The 20,787-nt window shown below is 47.7% G+C and overlaps 2 protein-coding genes across 12 annotated transcripts in view; one reads left to right on the forward strand and one right to left on the reverse strand.

Moving 5' to 3' along the window:
• Positions 1-3,238, reverse strand: part of PEAK1 (pseudopodium enriched atypical kinase 1) — a 344,458-nt gene extending 341,220 nt beyond the window's left edge. For 8 of the 10 annotated variants that reach the window (XM_051834588.2, XM_051834591.2, XM_051834580.2 and 5 more), the window contains exon 1: positions 3,079-3,235. The gene's annotated coding sequence lies outside the window, so the exon portion shown is untranslated. Of the gene's footprint in view, positions 1-2,007; positions 2,400-3,078 lie in introns of those variants that run through there. The other 2 variants (XM_070054637.1, XM_051834592.2) reach the window with 2 other exon arrangements.
• A 513-nt stretch (positions 3,239-3,751) lies between these two features.
• The window catches only part of HMG20A (high mobility group 20A), a 70,542-nt gene continuing 53,506 nt past the window's right edge, over positions 3,752-20,787 (forward strand). Inside the window, exon 1 of one of the 2 annotated variants that reach the window (XM_017337992.3) lies at positions 3,752-4,088. The gene's annotated coding sequence lies outside the window, so the exon portion shown is untranslated. Of the gene's footprint in view, positions 4,089-4,285; positions 4,401-20,787 lie in introns of those variants that run through there. The other variant, XM_051834636.2, reaches the window with a different exon arrangement.

Here is a 20,787-nt window from a genome sequence, read left to right on the forward strand (position 1 = left end):
CACTACCTCAATGTCACTTTTTCCATGGATTGCATGATGAATAATTTGCATATATTGGGTTAAGTTATATTACTCAAATTATTTTCACTTTCTGCCTTTTAAAATGTGGTTACTAGAAAATAGGGGGACCGGCCCTGTGGAGCAGTGGGTTAAAGCCCCTGCATCCCATATGGGCACCGGTTCAAGTCTCAGCTGCTCCATTTCTGATCCGGCTCCCTGCTAATGCACCTGGAAGATGGTCCAAGTCCTTGGGGCTCTGCACTCACTGGGGGGCTCAGATGGGACTCCTGGCTCCATATCGGCGCAGCTCTGGACATGGCAGCCATTTGGGGAGTGAGCCAGCAGATGGAAGACCTCTCTCTCTACCTCTCTGTAACTCTGTCTTTCAAATAAATAAGTCTTAAAAAAATAAAAAGAAATCATGTTACATATGTGACTTACATTTGTGGCTTATAATACATTCCTACAGGGCAGCGCTGCTGTAAAATGTACTTTTCCACTTTCTGAACCTATTTAACTCATGTATTATTCAAAATTAGCTCAGGTAACCCACCAAGATTCCGGGACACTCCTTCCCCGCCTGTGAGACACCAATTCTGAGTCAGCTACCCCTCCTCCGTGCCACCATGCACATGAACCAGCACACACACCTGCCATATGTCACACCATATTGTAATTATCGGTTATTAGCTACCTTCTTCTCCTAACTGTAAGCTCCCTACAAAAAGGCATGTTGTACTTATACTCAGATCTCACCACCATGCCTGACACTTAAAAAGGCACACAAACATTTGTCAAACAAATCGCAAAGTTACTAGAATTTCCAGTTCTATAAGGAAAACAACCCAACAGTGCAGGAGGCTAGACTTCACCGGGAACTCCAGTAATCAAAGGGGCAAAGGGTTAGCAGGTGGGGGGTTGGAGTCACAGTAAAGAGATCAACAAATGAGAAAAAGAAGGCTCATCCCACACACACCTGCCTCTGATCATGAAACCAGGGATCTGCACTAGCGATGTGCAGCCTTGAACTCACACCCGGCACGCCAGGGGCCACAGTCTGGATCCTAAATGGCTTAAACAACCCATCCAACAAAGGAGTGTGATTTGGCGGGTTTCAATGCAAACAGCTAGAGCCCAGCACCTGTTCCACTTAAGCAGCACATCATTACAGCGAACAACAACAACAAATCTCTCTCATGAAGCAAACGCTAATCTCGTGATGCTTCGCCACGGGGCAATTTAGAAGAGTTATTACACGAAATGTGCCAAAGCAGGAATTTATGGCTGATGCTTATTTGGCAAATACTGTTGGCACTGCTAGCTGTTGAAAAACATGTATGCAAATAAGCAAATAAAAGTTTTTCAGCTCTCGGACTTAAATATTTACATTACCATAAATGTACAAAGATAAATGTTTATATGCGTATGCATATAATCCATTTCAAGATCACATTTTTAACGTGATTGTCAGGAAACAGTTATGAGTAGCATTATTTCTTTACGGGCCTCAGGGCAGACTCTTAAAAAAATGAATTCTGAGAGAATGTTAATGGGTGGCGGACATTACTGTGAAAGTTTCTCTGCATTATCACTAGGTAATAATAGCCACAGGATCACAATAGTTCAAAGCAAGCTTATCTCTTCCTTTCACCAAAACACTCCTCTTCCCACCCTGGAACCTGGCAACCACAAATGTCAGCCCCGAAAGGGGTCCAGGGTGGGGGGGCGGGGATGACTACACAGGGAGAAAGCACTGGAGAAAATAGTTTGACCCTTTTCCCACATAATACAGTCACGCTCGTCTCCAAAATGAAGACGTGATAAGACATCTGCCCTGCTCCCCTCTGACAGCTCTGGGAAGGGGCCTGTTTTTTCACACAGTCTGCACGTGGTTCCCAGCCAAGACTGATTGGCAGTGCTGCTGTGAATTCTGCCCCATTGTGAAGTGGTCATCTCCTGGGCTCAGCCTCCAACTCCCATCTTGGAAGCCCAGGAATTGTGCTGTACCTGCCGTTACAGCCTCCTAGACGAGTCACCGAGGGGAAGCAGTGCCGGGCCCCGAGCTCCCCAGACACGCTGAGACCGCCGGAGAAGCCACCACCAAGTGAGTCCCCAGCACTGCGCAGGCAAAGTTGTACCCCTGTGGCCAATTCCCGCTTCTGTCACTTCCAGGCTGCGCAGAGCACCCCTGGGCTCTCCGCACTCAGGACTCCACCGCCTCATGCACCAGGGAAGGGAAAAGACAGAAAAGGGGACCCTGAAGCTGAGACAGAATCCGCACAGGTAGGCCCCAAAACACACCCCTAAGGCAACGTCAAGTCAGGTGAACGCTGTTGCGGGGACGGCGGCCCACGACCTAAAAATAGTCTTTTAGGTAAGTCTGCAAGTGTCTAATCCAACGTACAGTCCTGGAGACCGCAGTCGACGGAGCCGGAAGAAAAATGGATCGGCTCTTCTATAGCGAGGCCAATACAGATGAAATCATAGCCTTCCTGCAACCCATCGCTCCCCGCCGCGCGCCAGCCTCCCGAGCCCTGCATTCCGCGGCGCCCAGATGCCCCGACTCGGACGGCGCAAGTCCGGCTTCGGGGGGCGGCCGGGGTGCGGGGCGCCCCGTCGCTGTCGCCCCCGCCGGCTCGAGCGCAGCCACGGGAGGCGAACTCCGAGCCGAAGCCCCGGGAGCGACGCGGTGCAGACGGCGCGTGCCCGTCGCGGGGAGGCAACGGCCGAGCGCCGAAAGCGCAGGAGCCCAAGGGCCGCGAGGAAGCCGGCCGAGCCCCCGCGGGGCGCCGGGCCGCGCGCGGCTCCTCCCGGCTCCGCTTCCCCCGCAGCCTCGCCGCCGCGCCCGGGGGCGCCCCCCGGCGCCAGCTCCCAACTTTCCCTCCTCAGGGGGGCGCCGCGCTGCCCCGGGCCGCGGCGAGCGAGGGGCGCCGGCGGGGCGCGAGAGCCCGCGCCGGGCAGGACGCACCAGCCGCCCCCGCGTTCCCAGGGGTCAGCGCCCGCACGCGGGGCCACCCGGCTCCCACCAGGCGGGCCGCGGAGGAGAAGGGGCACGCCGGCACCCGCTGCCCCCGTTACCTGAGGGGCGCACACGGCGCCGCCGCCCGTCCCGTCCCCTTCCTGGCCGCCGCCGCCGCCGAGCCACTGACACTGACTAACAACTAACTAACTACTCGCCGCCGCCGAGTCCAGCGCGCGCTCCCGGCCGCTCGCCGTCCGCCCGGCCCACCAGCCCGCCTCCTCCGGCCCCGCGCGCCGCCCCTCCGCGCGCGCCCGCGCCGGCCGCGCTCCTGAGGGGCGAGCACGCGCGCGCGCACGGGCCCTGGGCGCTTTTCCCCGTCTGCCCTCCGCCCCGGGGGAGGAGCCGACTCGACGCCCCGCCTCGCTGCGGTCCGGCCTCCGAAGGACGGGACCTAGAGGGCGTCTGATTGGCGGAGGGGGCGTGGCTATGCCAGAGGGCGGGGCTGCCAGGACGGGCTGAGGGGGCGTGGCAAACACGGTGGGCGGGGCCCCGGGACCTGGAGTCGGCGTGAGGGGAAATTGGAGTTCAATTAACTGCTAGAGGAAAAGGGAGACCAAGTCCTGGCCAGTCGGGGTGCCAGAGCCCTCTCTGTCAGTATGTCGTCTCATACAGAGCGTATGTTTTCAAGGACTCCGATGTGTAGCAATGACCAGTCTAAGTCCCGTTACGTTCTGTGGGCCTTAGCAATCAATAAAACTACATCTCCCAGCAGCCTCCGCGAAAAGCAGTCCCTCCGCTTGCGTAATCACGTAGCCCTTCGCCGCAGTGGGACAAAATAGTCCCTGCGTTTGTCCGAAAGTGTCAGGGTTAATGTTTCGTTTTTCTCCTCACCGGGACAATTGCGGTGTTACCGCGCTCAGAGTCGCCGCCCGTGGGGAGGAGGCGGGGAGATTCGGTGACGAGAGAGAAAGGACGGCGGACCAAAGTGCTGCGGAGGGATTTCCGCCCGGCCGTGAGGCGTCCGAGTGTGAAGAGTGAAGGCGACTGAGAGGGGCTGGAGGGGACTGTCCTCTGTGCCAGGGGCTTTCGTTAGGCCCCGGGCCCTGCCTGCCCGTGTCGTCAGCAGGTCAGTACGCAAGGCGAGCTCGGGGGTGGCCCGCGCCGAGCCGCCCCTCACGAAGACCAGCCCCCTTGGGCTGTCGTTGTCGCTGGATGGGCTTGGTCTGAGGCCCGCTGAATGGGGGCGCCTCACTTCCGGCTGGGGGAGGGGGCCGGAGCGCACTTCCTGTGGGGGTAGGGTGAGGGGTCGCGTGGGTGGGGGGTGTCCTGCCCGCTTCCCGTGCCGGGGAGGGCCCGGCGGAGGTCGCGGCTCCGGGCTCCGGGCTCCGGGGTGGTGGTCGGCGTCACCCGGCACCTGCCGCCCGTGGTGACGCTGGACGTGAGTTTGGGTCCCACGTGTTGGGTGGAAAGTCCTCTCTCGCCGAAGTGCCAGCCCGCGCGGTCCTCGCGGCCGGTCCAGGCGGGTTCGGGAGTTGTTGGAGCAGGGAGCGTCCCTGCTGCGGCGCCCGAGACGGCGGGTCCCAGACCTGCCGACCCCCGGCGGCTGCGGGCCCCAGACCGGCCGACCCCCGGCGGCTGCGGGCCCCAGACCTGCCGACCCCCGGCGGCTGCGGGTCCCAGACCTGCCGACCCCCGGAGGCTGCGGGTCCCAGACCTGCCGACGCGGGCCCCACACCTGCCGACCCCCGGAGGCTGCGGGTCCCAGACCTGCCGACGCGGGCCCCAGACCGGCCGACCCCCGGCGGCTGCGGGTCCCAGAGCTGCCGACCCCCGGCTGCTGCGGGCCCCAGACCGGCCGACCCCCGGCGGCTGCGGGTCCCAGACCTGCCGACCCCCGGCGGCCGCGGGCCCCACACCTGCCGACGCCGGCCGCAGGCTTCGCCCGTGCCCGAGAACGACTCCCTCCGCCCGGAACGGCCTGGCGTGGCGCTCCGGGGAGCCTCGGTGGGAGTTAATGCGGATGCGTGCCCCGCCCCCTCTGTAGTCTTCATTAAATTCACTGGTTCAAAACTGGGATCCGTCCTTTGTGTTTTTAAAGCAGGGTGCAGAGGTCATGAGACAGCTCAGATTTTAAGGATGGGGAGAAGGACACTAAGTAAAGAAACTGTTTTCCACAGCCCAGTTTTGGTGAGAACCGTGTGAGGGGCTAAGCACTGAGCAGTCTTGATTCTCTGGCTCCTGCTGTCAGGCGCACTGTACTCTGGGTGTCTGTACTGCAGGAATCGGCCTGCTTGTAGGTTTGTGAGCTCTCAGCCATTTTAGTCATTCTGAGACATCTATCAGCGAACCTAGGACGATAATGCCTTTTAAAGGACTTACGAAATAATAAAGGTTTTGTGGGGTTTTCCCTTTGGAATTGTTACCTAATTCGTTTCTGAATTTGTAATTAATTTTAGCCCTTTAGGGGCCGGCGCTGTGGCGCAGCAGGTTAAAGTCCTGGCCTGAAGCGCCGACATCCCATATGGGCGCCAGTTCTAGTCCTGGCTGCTCCTCTTCTGACCCAGCTCTCTGCTATGGCCTGGGAAAGCAGTGGAAGATGGTCCAAGTCCTTGGGCCCCTGCACCCACGTGCGAGACCCAGAGGAAGCTCCTGGCTCCTGGCTTCGGATCGGCGCAGCTCCAGCAGTTGCGGCCATCTGGGGAGTGAACCAGTGGATGGAAGACCTCTCTCTCTCTGCCTCTACCTCTCTCTGTAATTCTGCCTTTCAAATAAATAAATCTTAAAAAAAAAAAAAGAAAAAATTTTAGCCCTTTAAAAAGCTGGTTGGTTTAGAGTTAGAGAATTTTTTCGTCTAAGTGTTACCGTGTACTTTTTAATCTTCTGTAAACGTTTTTAAAAATCCACCTGAGACCCTAAAATCAATTGAGTTATATTTTGAAAGACCACAAGATTGCTGTAGTAGTTGACCAAAAAAGCAAGACAAAATATTATCTGTACTTTTTTTTTTTTAAGATTTGTTTATTTACTTGAAAGAGTTAACAGAGAGAAGGAGGGGCACACAGAGAGAGCTCTTCTATCTGCTGGTTTACTCCTCAGATGGCTGCAAGGGCCAGAGCTGCACCGATCCAAAGCCAGGAGCCAGGAGTTTCTTCCAGGTCTCCCACGTGGGTTCAGGGGCCCAAGGACTTGGGCCATCTTCTGCTGCCTTCCCAGGCCATAGCAGAGAGCTGGGTCAGAAGTGGAGCAGCCAGGACTTGAACTGACGCCCATATGGGATGCTGGCACTGCAGGCGGCGGCTTTACCTGCTACGGCTTTACCTGCTACGCCACAGCACAGGCCCTCCCTCGCATTTGGTTTTAATAGACAGTAAGGAGTGTGTAGATTGTCTCAAGTAAGTGTTAATCTGTTAGAAAGTATTTCCATTTTTATATTAATGGAACATAAAGGAAAATGTGATCACCTTGACAATTGATACTATCATGTTAGGAATTACTGAATTATGGAAAGGTGGTAAGCCAAGTAGAAAAGAGGAAATGACGTTAGAATATTGATTGCGATGCCTTTTGGAAAGTAAAGGAGTTTTTAAGTTGGGCTTTGTGCTATTTCATGAGAGAAGTGCAGTAGTATAATAGAAATAAGAGAAATTGCTGGAGCTGAAAGACAAGCAGCTTGAAGAACTGTTGAGAAGAAAGCCACATATAAAGTACATCTCTTAAGAAAGATGCTTTGTGGTAGTGACAGTCGTTGGTTCCGTCGAAGAAGAGATCAGAAAAGCTTGTGAAAAATTGGGAAACTCCTCAGAAACTGGTTCTGTGTTAAAGTGTTTGTGTGGGGAGGCTTGCTGTCTGAAAGAATTTGTTTAATGCCCTTTGTTTTGGTGTTCTTGGCTTGTCCTAATGGAAACATGGTATCAAAATTAGAGAAATACTTTTGTAAGTCTACTCTGTTACTTCTTTGAGTTAATGATTTTGAGACTGATCCTATAACTTGCCATCTATTGTGAAAAACTGTTGACTTTTTTTAGAGTGCTTGAATTAGATAACCATTTCCTTTTCCAAAGCTTGTCAGTTAATACATTGTTCACACTGGTTCCTGAAATAGGAAAAGAGTAGGTCAGAATTCTGGATTCCGTCACAATCTGTTTGGTAGTGGTGGTTTGTTTAGGTTTTTGTTGTAGAGCTGATGGTTAAAAGCTTGAATGGTTGGTTCGTTTTCAAGTTTTATTTATTTATTTGAGATACAGAGAGATCTCTCGTCCTCTGGTTCACTTCTCAAGTGCTCACCTCATTGGTGTGAGTTGGAGCCGGGAACCCAATCCAGGTCTCCCAACTATGTGGCCATCACTATGCCTCCCAGCACCAGCGTTAGCAGGAAATGAGTCAGTAGCAGAGCCAGAAGCCCAGCTACTACAGTGAGGTACTTTTGGTATCTTAACTACTAGACCAGATGCTTTCCCCTCACCTTAAATGGTTTCCAAATTTAATTACTTTGCTAGCTTTATTTCAGAACCTTCAAGGAGATTCAATTGAGAAATCCGCTTGTATGACTTTGATTTTTTTTTTTTTTTAAGATTTGTTGATTTATGTGAAAGACAGAATCCCAAGAAACTCTATCCTGGTCTCCCACTTGAGTGGCAGAGGCCCAAGCACTTGGGCCATCTTCAGCTACCTTCCCAGGCACATTAGCAGGGAGCTGAGTCGGAAGTGGAGCAGCCAGGACATGAGCTAGCTCTCCAGTATGGGATGCTGATGTCTGAAGCAGCAGTTTAACCTGCTGTGCCACAGTGCTGGCCCCCAGCTTTTACTGTTTCAACAAAAGTTTATTGAGTGCCTGCTGTGTGCCATTGTTGTAGGGATTTTGAATACAGTGATACAAATACTCATATTCTCTTAGAGTTTATTTTCTAGTTTACAAACCAAAACTGGAATTTTACTTCCTTGGTATCAAGAAGCAGCCCTAGGGACCACCATTATGGCATAAACCACCACCTGCAATGCCAGCATCATATACGGGCACTGGTTCGAGTCCTAGCTTTTCCACTTCTGATCCAGCTCTCGCTAATGGCCTGGGAAAAGCACAGGAGGATGTCCCAAGTTGGGCCCCTGCTACCCATGTTGAAGACTTAGATGAAGCTCCTGGATCCTGGCTTCAGCCTGGCTCGTCCCTGGCTGTTGCAACCATCTGGGGAGTGAACTAGTGCATAGAAAACCTCTCCCTCTCCCTCTCTCTCTCCCCTCTCTCTGTTTCTCTTTCTCCCTCTCTAAAACTCTTAACTTTCAAATGAATAAATAAATCTTTAAGAAAAAAAGACATCAGATACAGTTGGGATGAAGGAAACTGCCTAAAATAAGGGGATACAGTGGAGGTTTTTTTGTTGTTGTTAAGAAGAGGGCAGCCCTAAATTTATCTGTTTGTCTCCATCGCTAAGCCATTCTGAACCTGGTTTTCAGTGTTGCAGCATAGTTGTCCCTCCAGCCCACAATCCCCTGTGTTACGTCTGCAGCTGCTTTCCCTGACTCAGCGTTACGGTCCTTTCTAGCCTTCTTGTGCCATGTAAATGAGAATGAACGGGGGAAGCAGGGCTCAGGCAGCCTGGATTCAAAGCCAACTTCTGCATTTTACTAGCTGAGCTTATAGCTTGACAAACCCTGAGCAACTGGACTGACTCCCTGAGCCGCAGCTTCCCTAAATCTCAGTGGCATGTTGTGAGAACAAAGACGCAAGTTACAGTGCCAGGTGCTAGGAGGGAAGTCTTGCTTCTGCCATTCTGGCCGTTGGCTTCCCCGGCATGTCAGTTCTAAGGCCCACACAGTGCCCCAAGGACGGGTGATGGTGCTCGGCTCATTGAGATTACGCCGGCCGGCGCCGTGGCTCACTAGGCTAACCCTCCGCCTTGTGGCGCTGGCACACCGGGTTCTAGTCCCGGTCAGGGCGCCGGATTCTGTCCCGGTTGCCCCTCTTTCAGTCCGGCTCTCTGCTGTGGCCAGGGAGTGCAGTGGAGGATGGCCCAAGTGCTTGGGCCCTGCACCCCATGGGAGACCAGGAGAAGCACCTGGCTCCTGCCATCGGATCAGTGTGGTGCACTGGCCACAGCACACTAGCCGCGGTGGCCATTGGAGGGTGAACCAATGGCAAAGGAAGACCTTTCTCTCTGTCTCTCTCACTGTCCACTTTGCCTGTCAAAAAAAAAAAAGAGAGAGAGATTATGCCTTCTCTTCCTGTGACCATGATCACATAGTCATCAGGATTTTATGTTTTATTCATTGTGGGAAGGAGAAATCCCTAATTTCCAAGATTACTTTAGAAACTGTATGTAATAGGAAAGTTTCAAGATAAGATTAAGGAGCTCCTCACGTAATTTGAATTGTTTTACAAAGACTTCAACTAATTCTAAGCCTACATAAACACTGAACCTCAGACAGGCTTCGTGGCCAAGCAGGTTAAGGCACCACCCGGGATGCCTGCATCCCATATCAGAATGCTAGTGAGAGCGACTCTGGTTCTGATCCAGCTTCCTGCTGATGCTCCCTGGGAGGCAGCAGGTGATGGCTCAGATGCTTGGGCTCTGCCACGCACGTGAGTGACCTGTATAGAATTCTGGGCTCCTGGATTCAGCCTGGCCCAGCCCAGCTGTTGTGGACATTTGGAGAGCAAACTAGAGGATGGAAGATAAATCCATTGATCTAGCTCACGCTCTCGTGCTCTCTCTGCATGCGTGTTCTCTCTCTCTCTCTCTCTTTCTCTCTGGTTCTCTCTTTGGTTCTCTGTCTATCTGTCATTCTGCCTTTCAAGTTATAGGTTCCTAAACACTAGGCCTAACATTCAGGGCCCTTCATACTATGACCATATTTCTTATTAACCCCTTACACTTTCCAAACTCAATGGTCTCTGGAAAAAATTCTATAATTTGTTCAGCCTATCTTTGTTCATGCCTGACAAATTTTCTGTTTCCCTAGAAATGCCCATCTATCAAAAGGCTACCTTCTTGAGATCCTTTCCCAAAAATGGCACCTTGAAGAAGTAATTTCTTTTTTAAATTTAATTTTATTTATTTGAAAGGCAAAGAGACAAACAGTTGTCCCATCAAGGGGGTTACTCCCCTAGATACCCAGGATAGCCAGGGCTGGGCCAGGCTGTAACCAGGAGCCAGGAATTCAGTCTGGTTCTCCCACGTGGGTGACAGGAACCCAGTTACCTGAGCTGTTATCTGCTCTGTCCAAAGATGCGGGTTAGTAGGAAGCTGGAGTCAGGCGCAGGGCCAGGACTTGAACCCAGGCGCTCCAGTGTGGGACACAGGCTGGCAAAGGGTAACTGAATTGCTTCTCCAAATGCTCCCCCGAGGAAATGTTTCCTGTGATTTTCTCTCTCTACTCCCAATCCCTTGACCTTCGAGAGCATTTTGCACCTTTCTCTTGGCATTTAACACACAGTACTCATTAATTTTTGCTGTTGTCATGTAGGGTTCATATCCTCTGATAAAAAGCTGCAGGCTTCATCTTATTTCTCTGTGTTTCCTGTCATTCTGGGCACAGTGTGATTCACATCATAGGTATTCAGTACATTTAATTCTAAAACCATCCCCAGATGATCAAGATAGATAAATCTTAATGGAAAGGAACCAAGGGTAGTGGTTTGGAGAAGTCAGTACAAATAGAGGTATTCATTTGAAGAACTATTTTAGTACCTTTTATGTGCCAGGCACTATTAAATAGGGCCATAGCTATTTGCCTTATTTGAATTACTTTCTTAGAATAAAGTCCTATGACTAGGACTATTGGTTCTGAGAGTATGGGCATTTCAGTTATTAATACAGTGGCTTTGTTTTCCTAAGAGATTGTACTAAATTTTTTTGTAATATCAGCATTACATGAATGTGTTATTTTCACCACAGTTTACCAGCAGAAGTTTTTGGCTAATTGCATAGACATAAAATTATTCTTTGCTTTTAATCTGTTTCCATCTGTGGGACCAGCATGTGTTGAACAGGAAGGAACGCAGAGCCTTTGTTTCACTTCTCCATCTGGAGTGGCTTCTTTAAAGAGTATGGATCTTTGGGGAACCTAGAAATCAACCCATCTTCTAATTTCAGTCACTCAAAAAATGATTGTATTCAGTCGTGCTCCCTTTATTTTCTAGTGGTCACATTCAGACCCCCCATTTAGCCATCATTCCGGTTCCCGCCTGGCTAACGTTTATTTAGTATTGTGCTAGGTACTTCCATGCTATCATAGTTCTAAGTTGCATTTTGTATATGAAGAAATTGAGGCGTAGAGGAATTCATTTACCTCCCTGTAAGTTACTTAATCAGTAAGTGATAGAGGCCAGATTTGAATGCAGTAGAGGATAATAAAAACTGGAAAGGAAATCTGACACAAAACCTGGTCAGCAACTGATGTATGAATGTACATAATGGAGCCCTTAGTAGAGATGTGATAATTCCACCCCCTCCACCACCTCCCACGTGCACACACCCAGGAGGTTGTAGTTCAGGAAGGAGGAAGGCCTCGATGAACTTAAACCCACATTTTCAAAGCTGTTTCTCTTCCTGGTGATCAGGTAGAAACTGCTCCTAATTCTGAGGTGGGAGCAAAATAGGAAGAAGTCACTCCAAAGCCAACTGCCTTTGGATGTGTACAGCAAGGTTTCTCTAGTTACAGAAAGAGCAGGCCAATAACTTGGCTCTAAGAGTGCCACAAACCTTTTTAGGATTTTTTTTTTTTTAAGATTTATTTGTTGAAAAGGTAGAGTTACAGAGAGAGAAATCTTCATCCACTACTGGTTCACTCCCCAAAGGCTGCAATGGCCAAGGCTGAGCTAGGCCAAAGCTAGGAGCCAGGATCTTCATCCAGTTCTCCCACATGGATCCAGGGGCCCAAGAACTGCCCACCCTCAGCTGCTTTCCCAGGCCATTAGCAGAGAGCTGGATCAGAAGTACAGCAGCCAGAACTCAAACCAGCACTCTTAAGAGATGCTGGCATCATAAGCAGAGGTTTAACCCACTCCATCACAACCCAGGCACCCAAAGTAACCTTTTAGAATAGTAACTTGAAGTTTAACAAGATAACGAGATTCATGTAAGGTGTTTGTAACGATAGATAGCCATGAGCCGTGTAACATTTCGGTCAGTTGCTGATGGCATAAAGGATGATAAACCATGCAGCCTAGGTGTGTAGCAGGCTGTGCCATCTGGGTTTGTTTTAGTGCCCTCTGTGGTGTTCTCACAATGACAACATTGCCTAATGGTGCATTTCTCAGCATGTGTCCCCATCGTTCAGTAGTGCGTGAGGGTATTCATAACAAGATTCAGGGCATAGAAGGCAGCAATAACAGAAGGAAGGTTCCTTCATTTTAATTCAAGTAACGTATCCTCAAAAAAAAAAAAAAAAGATTTAATCCCAGGAATGTAAAACAGAGATGGCATGTTTTAATTCTGGCTCTAGTCAAATACTATACAATCCTAATTTGCAGGCAAGGCAGTCTGGGCCCAGGATCACACACCAAATAGGGGCAGGATGGGCTGAAGAATGTAGGCTTCCTGCTTCCCACTGCATTCTACAGAATGGCTGAACTGAACTAAAAGAATAATCTAGAGGCCAGTGCTGTGATGTAGGAGGTTAAGCATCCACTTGTGGTGCTGGCATCCCATATAGGCATCAGTTTGAGTTCTGGAGGATCCACTTCCTATCCAGCTCCCTGGTGATGGCCTGGGAGGACAGTAGAGGATGGCCCAAGTGCCTGGGCCCCCGTATCCACATGGGAGACCCGGAAGAAGAGCTCCTGGCTCCTGGCTCTGGCCCACCTCTGCCCATTTCAGCCATCTGGGGAGTGAGCCAGCAGATGAAAGACCTCTCTTTCTCTCTGTAACTCTGCCTCTCAAATAAAAATAAATCATTTAAAAAAATATTGTAAAAAGAACAATGTATGTGGTTATATGTAAGGTATATGTAGTTTTCTATAATTTAATGTTATTTAAGATGGTCATTTCTCTTTATCTGAAAAACAGTAATAAAGGTCCGTATGCCACATAACTAAATAGTTGATGATGGGTTAGAATAACAAGTGATACTGGAGCCCAGCTGAACCCTGTGTGCCAGATAGGCCATCTGTAACTTACACCTAAGTAATATCTAACTGTATCCAGGATTGCATTATTGGAGGAAGGCGACAGAGCTTTCTAAACTGTCATAAAAATATTCTTATTGAAAGGTACTGATGTAGATGTGTGTATTTATATGTAAGCATTTGAAGTTTGAACACATCCTGTTCTCTTCTTCATTCCTTCCCCCTTTCCGTGGAACTAATACCTCTGCTTCACAAGAAGTATCCAGCTACTCCCCTCTCTCCCAGCCTCACAGTTCCTAACTCCACTCTTTTCCATCATTTTTGTTACTCAAGTAATTGGGGGAAACAAGGTAAGTATTACTTCAGCAATAATAAAATGTTCATAATCGTATACCAGTTCACTTACAGATCATTAGTCAATAGGCACAAAATGTTAATAGCACTGATACCTATACTGTCTTCAAAAATGAAACTTTCTAAATAGACAACAATAGTATAATGATTAAAGAAATTATCGCCTATCTGTGGACTCTTAGACATTCATTTTTCACAGTAGTTTGTTTTGAAAGATGTTGCTGGAATGATTTGCAGAAAGGAAGAGAACAAAAATAAGCCAAAAGAAAGCAGAACAGAGAAGCTGATGTGATGAGTGTGTATTTCCCAGGCAGTTACGTTCTGTGTAGTAGTAAGTGCTGTTTATTGGGCTCTTACTGGCACCACAAACAATACTAACGCAGTATTATAGAGGAAATATGGAACAGTTATTAAAAAGCAGTGCTCTGAAGTCAGATTCTAGCTTCATCACTTACTTGCATGTGATCTGGAAAAGGAAGTAGGGGATAATAACTATGTTAAATTATTAAATCTGTATAAAATGGCACATAGGAAGCCCTCACTAAGTGTTGTTGTTGTTGTTGTTTTAAGATTTATTTATTTGAGAGGTAGAGTTACAGACCGTGAGAGGGAGAGACTGAGAGAAAGGTCCTCCATACACTAGTTCACTTCCCAAATGGCCAAAGCAGTCAGGGCTGAGCTGATCCAAAGCCAAGAGCCAGGAGCTTCCTTCAGGTCGCCCTCGTGGCTTCAGGGGCCCAGCACTTGGGCCATCTTCCACTGCTTTCCCAGGCCATAGCAGAGAGCTGGATCAGAAATGGAGCAGCCGGGACTATAGGATGCTGCTGCCACAGGTGGAGGATTTAACCTACTGTGCCCACAGCACCAGCCTAAATGGTTTTTAAATCAGATAGATGTGTCCCAATTATTCGTCACATCCTCATAACAACCTTATGAGATATTATTTTCATTTTACATAAAATTGAAACTCAAAATGTTTAAATACCTAGGTTAAATAACTTGACAAAGTCACATAGGTAAAAACCAATAGTTTTCATTCCGAACCTGAGTTATGAATTTCCACCTCTGACTCTAAGGCCAGGTTGCTGCAGACAGGTGCCTGTACTGAGAACATGAGAGGCAGATCAGAAAATAAGGCAGCAGAGAGCTGGCGCCGTGGCTCACAAGGCTAATCCTCCGCCTGTGGTGCCGGCACCCCGGGTTCTAGTCCGGGTCGGGGCACCGGATTCTGTCCTGGTTGCTCCTCTTCCAGTCCGGCTCTCTGCTGTGGCCCAGGAGTGCAGTGGAGGATGGCCCAAGTCCTTGGGCCCTGCACCTGCATGGGAGACCAGGAGAAGCACCTGGCTCCTGGCTTCGGATCAGAGTGGTGTGCCAGCCACAGCGGCCATTGGGGGGTGAACCAACGGAAAAGGAAGACCTTTCTCTCTAACTTTGCCTGTCAAAAAAAAAAAAAAAAAAAAAGGCATCAGAGGACCACTGATGCAGCAAGGACCTAAACCAAAATTGTAGAACCAAAGGAGTATCGAAGACGTCAGCTGCTGATCTGTGCTTCCCTTTTCTCCGCTAGGAATTTGCTAATTCTGAAAGCCGGGCAGTGGGCTGAGAAACAGGAAAAGTCTCTGCTGGAACAGAGAAGACACTGCATCCTCGGGGCCACAGAAACCAGTAGCCACAGTTAAGGGCCAAGAGCCCACAAAAAGAACAGCGCCAAGAAACCATCTTTCTAATCTTACTTTCCCCTCGGGATACTTGCTGCACAGGGTCCAGAATTATAAAGGAACAATTGCTTTAAGTTTTCAATAATTGATTACAGCTGCAATATGAAGCTGTTACAGAGACACAAGGGAAATGATGGCACACAGTAAGCATGTGATAGGAGGAGAGGCAAAATTAGGAAAGGCAGTATTTGAAGAGATAACAGAATTTTCCAAAACTTATGAGAGCTATCAAACCATGGATTTGAAACGTGCAACAAGCCCCAAGCAGAATAAACCCAAGGAGTCCCACACTGAAGCATTTCACAGTAAAACTCTGGAACATATCCAGAGGAGGAGGGGGAGGTAGTATCTTCAGAGAAACAATAAGACACACATCTAACTTCTGAACAGGAATAAAGGAGGCCAGAAAACAGTAGAGTGGAACTTTTCCCACTTTGCCTACTTGGAGTTTTTTTTTATTACTATTCTTGACAAAAACTATATATATGTATCGTGTATAACATGATGTTTTAAAGTATGTATACATTTGTAAAATGGCTAAAACAACCTAATAAGCATTTAGTTGGTAGTTTTTTTGTAGTAAGAATACTTAACATCTGCTCTCAGCATTTTTCAAAGATATGATACATTGTTACTAACAACAGTCATCATCTTATACAAGAAATCTCCAAGTACTTTTCCTATCTAAATGAAAGTTTGTATCCCCTAAGTAGCTCCCTACCCTAACTTCACCCCAGCCCCTGAGAACCACCCTCCTATTCTCTGCTTCTGTGAGTTCAGCTTTTTTTAGATTCTTCGTGTAAGTGAGATCATGTGGTTTTTGTCTTTCTGTGTCTGACTTCTTTCACTTGAGTGTTCTCTGGGGTCATCCATGTGTTGCATATAACAAGCTCTCCTTCTTCCCTAGAGTTGGATAGTATTCCACTGTGTATGTATACCTTTTTAGTCTTTGCATCTGTTGATGGACACTGGGGTTGATTTCTTATCTTGGCTATTAAGAATAATGTAAGGAACATGGAAGAGTAGGTCTCTTCCACATACTGATTTCATTTCCTTTGGGCATATACTCAAGGAATGCAACCTTCACAGTGCTTAAAGAGGGGCTGGTGGTGTGCTATAGTGAGTGAAGTCACCGTTTGTGATGCTGGCATCCCACATGGGCACCAGTTTGAGACCCGGCTGTTCCACTTCTGATCCAGCTCCCTTGCTGTTAGTGCACCTGGAGAAGGCAGCAGCAGATGGCCCAAGTGTCTGGGCTCCTGCCCCAAAATGAGATACCAGGAAGAAGATCCCAGCTGTTGCAGCCATTTGGGGAGTGAACCAGAGAATGGAAGAACTCTGTCTCTTCCCTTCCCTCTCGAAATATATAACTCTGCCTTTCAAATAAATGAAAATCTTTACATTAAAAATGCTGAAAGATGGCCAGCGCTGCGGCTCACTTGGCTAATCCTCCACCTGCAGCACCAGCACCCCGGGTTCTAGTCCTGGTTGGGGCGCCGGATTCTGTCCCGGTTGCCCCTCTTCCAGGCCAGCTCTCTGCTGTGGCCCGGGAGGGCAGTGGAGGATTGCCCAAGTGCTTGGGTCCCTGCACCCCATGGGAGACCAGGAGGAAGCACCTGGTTCCTGGCTTTAGATCAACGCGCAGAGCCGGCCGTGGCAGCCATTTGGGGGATGCCAATGGAAGGAAGACGTTTCTTTCTGTCTCTCTCTCTAACTGCCTGTCAAAAAAAAAAAAAAAAAATGCTGAAAGGAAATGACTGCTGAGATGGCTGTCTGACATAGTTTAGTCATCACTTGGAATACCCACATCCCATCTTGGAGTGCCTGGTTCAATTCCCAGTTATTACACATATGAGCCAGCTTCCTGCTAATGCATACCCAGGAGGCAGCTGATGATGGCTCAGGTACATGAGTCCCTGCCACCCACATGGGAGACCTGAATAAAATTCCAGGTTCCTGGCTTCAGCCTTGCTCAGCTCTGGTTGTTGCAGTTATTTGGGGAGTAACCGGCAAATGGAGGATCTCAGTATTCCCTCTCCTTCCCTCTTACCTTGGAAATAAAATGAAAATAATTTTTTTCTTTTTTGACAGGCGGAGTGGACAGTGAGAGAGAGAGACAGAGAGAAAGGTCTTCCTTTTTGCCGTTGGTTCACCCTCCAATGGCCGCCGCGGCCAGCGCGCTACGGCCGGCGCACTGCGCTGATCCAATGGCAGGAGCCAGGAGCCAGGTGCTTTTTCTGGTCTCCCATGGGGTGCAGGGCCCAAGGACTTGGGCCATCCTCCACTGCACTCCCTGGCCACAGCAGAGAGCTGGCCTGGAAGAGGGGCAACCGGGACAGAATCCGGCGCCCCAACCGGGACTAGAACCCGGTGTGCCGGCGCCGCAAGGCGGAGGATTAGCCTAGTGAGCCGCGGCGCCGGCCCCGAAAATAATTTTTTTAAAGAAAAAAACACTGCCATTCTAAAAGGCCCTATGGGAAATTAGAGCTCATTTGTAATAGAATAATAATGAAAATACAGCATCTCAAAATACATGTAAATCAGCTAAAGCTCTTATGGTGGGAAATTTGCAGCCTTAAAGCATATATTAGAAAAGAAAAAGGTCAAAAATCAGTGACCCAATTACCAACCTCAGGTTGAAAAAAAGAACAGCAAATTAAACCCAAATTATCTAGAAGAGAATAAGAAAAACTAGACATTAATGAATGTAAAACAAACATACAGTAGGGTATGTTAACAAAGCCAAAGGTGCTTATTTGAAGACATTATAGTAAGGTGGGTAGACCTCAAGCAACACTGACCAAGAAAAAAAGCATAAAATGCCAGTGACAGGAATGGAAAAGGACGTTTCTTTACAGATTCTACAGATCTTTAAAAGCTGAAAGATGTTATGAATAGTCTTAGGCAGACAAATTTGAAATTTTGGATGAAATAGACAAACTGTTACACAAATAACATCTGAAAAAAATGTGGTTGGTTGGTTTTTCCTTGAGGAGCAGACAGAAATCATTTCCCCTATCCACTTATCCACTCCCCAAATGCCCACATGGGCCAGGCTGGGGGGAACCACACAGTAGCTCAATCCAGGTCTCAGCATGGGTGGCAGGAACCCAGTCACCTGAGCTGCCACCTGCTGTCTCCCAGGGTCTGCTTGAATCAGCAGGAAGCTGGAGTCAGAGGTGGAACTGGGATTCCAACCCAGGTTACTCCAATGTGGTACAAGGGCATTCTAATGGCTATCTTAACCACTAGGCCAAATTTGGGTCTGCCTCCTGGATGATGCTTTTATCTGTTTAAATCAAATGCATTGTTTAAATTTTTTATATAAAAAAAGCAGCCCTAGATGATTTCATAAGTGAATTCTGACAAATAATTAGAGAAAGGAAGCCCAATCAAACTTCATGAAATACAACTTGCTTTATGAGATCAGCAAAGCCTTGAAGCCAAGACCTGATGATGGTATCAGAAGACATTTACAGGCCCATCTTGATTTGGGAATGTAGAAGTATAAAGGAACCTGTAGACAGATTATTAAAATTACTAATGAATTTAGCAAGATCCCTTGATGCAAGGTCAGTGTACAAGATCAGTTGTATGCTTACATATAAGCAACAAAAAGTTAGAAATTTAAATATATAAAACAATATTTACAATAGAATTTTAAAAAAAGAACAGCTCAAGCCTTCAAACAAAACTACAACATTGAGTAGGATAGTATCTAATAATCTGTAGTGATAGGTGGACAGATGCAATATTGTAAAAATGTCCCTTCTCCCCAAATTGATCTATAGATTAAGTATAATCTATAGATTAAATAATGTATATGGGAGAAGATAGAACTAACAAATGAAATCTGAAGTTCACATGGATGTGAAAAGGACTGAGACACAATTTGGAACAGAGTTGGAGAACTTCACGATCAGATAACAGGGTTTATCGTAACGCTACAGTAATTACAATGTGGTCTTGGCGCAGCAATAGACAGAACCATGGGACAAAACAAGAGCACAGAAATAATCCCATACACGCGACAACAGTAGCGCAGTAAGGTGGGAGGATGGATTTTCTCGGTAGATGCACTGGGTCATGGATAGGGAAGGCAGGAACTTCCACCTGCCTCACCACATACACAAATGTCAGTTCCAGTCAGGTTGGTTCTAGGAGGAAATCTAGTGGGAAATGGAAAATGTCTTCCTAATCTTGAGTAGGTAATGATTGAAGAAGGAAGAATGATAAATAGGACTTTACTAAAATTAAAAACTCAAGCTCATGAAAACACACCATTGTGAGAGTACAAAGGGCTTCTCAAAGACTTTTCTAATCAGTAAGAATAAAAGACAAATAATCCTATTTCAAAAAGGACAAAAGAAACTGTCTAAAAGTATCCCTCCAGTGTTCATGTTTGTGTCAGCAAAATTGCAAACAAACCACAGCATGCCACGGAATACCCACCAAAATGACTGAAATTAAAGACAGTGCTGGTGACCTAGAGCAACTGAAATACGTGCTTCTAACAGATATATGAATTATTAGAGCCATTGTGGAAATCTGGCTGTGTTAAAAAAAATTCTGTTTTTGTTTTTTGGTTTCATTCATTTCTGCTCTGATCCTTGTTATTTATTGCATCCTGCTGATTTTGGGTTTGGTTCTTGTTTTTCTAAATCTTCAAGATGCATCATTAGATCTCGAATTTGAGACATTTCTGTTTTTCTTAATGTAAGCACTTAATGCTATAAACTTCCCTCCTAATACCACTTTTGCCGTGTCCCGCGGGTTTTGATATGTTCCATTTTCATTTTCATCAATTTTATGGAAGTTTTTTAATTTCCTTTTTTATTTCATCATTGACCCATTGATCGTTCAATAACATGTTCAATTTCCAAATATTTATGAGTGTTCTGTTGTTCTTGATTTCTAGTGTTTTTTTGTTTGTTTGTTTGTTTGTTTTGACAGGCAGAGTGGACAGTGAGAGAGACAAAGGTCTTCCTTTGCCATTGGTTCACCCTCCAATGGCCGCCGCGGCCGGCGCGCTACGGCCGGCGCACTGCACTGATCCGATGGCAGGAGCCAGGAGCCAGGTGCTTTTCCTGGTCTCCCATGGGGTGCAGGGCCCAAGCACCTGGGCCATCCTCCACTGCACTCCCGGGCCACAGCAGAGAGCTGGCCTGGAAGAGGGGCAACCGGGACAGAATCCGGCGCCCCGACCGGGACTAGAACCCGGTGTGCCGGCGCCGCTAGGTGGATGATTAGCCTAGTGAGCCGCGGCGCCGGCCCGATTTCTAGTTTATTTTATGGTCTGAAAAGATAACATGGTATGATTTCCATCTTTTTAAATGTGCTGAGTGTGGCCTAATTTGTGGTCTATCCTGGAAAATGTTCCATGTGCTGTATTTTAGTTGACATTTTTGTTTGGATGATCTGTTCATTGATGAGAGTAGGGTGTTGAAGTATAGTATTGAAGATAGTATTGATCTCTCTCTCTTAAAGTCTAATAGTATTTTTTGTATATATCTGGGTGTTCTTGTTGGATGCATATATACTTAATGATTGCTATGTCCTCTTACTGACTTGACCTTTTATCAAAATATGATGTCCTTCTTTATCTCTTTTTACAGTTGTTGATTTAAAGTCTGTTCTGATAGCCTGCTCACTGTGGCTTCTGTTTGCCTAGCATATCTTCAATCCTTCAC

The sequence above is a fragment of the Oryctolagus cuniculus genome, chromosome 12 (assembly GCF_964237555.1).
Source record: "Oryctolagus cuniculus chromosome 12, mOryCun1.1, whole genome shotgun sequence".
Classification (NCBI taxonomy): domain Eukaryota; kingdom Metazoa; phylum Chordata; class Mammalia; order Lagomorpha; family Leporidae; genus Oryctolagus; species Oryctolagus cuniculus.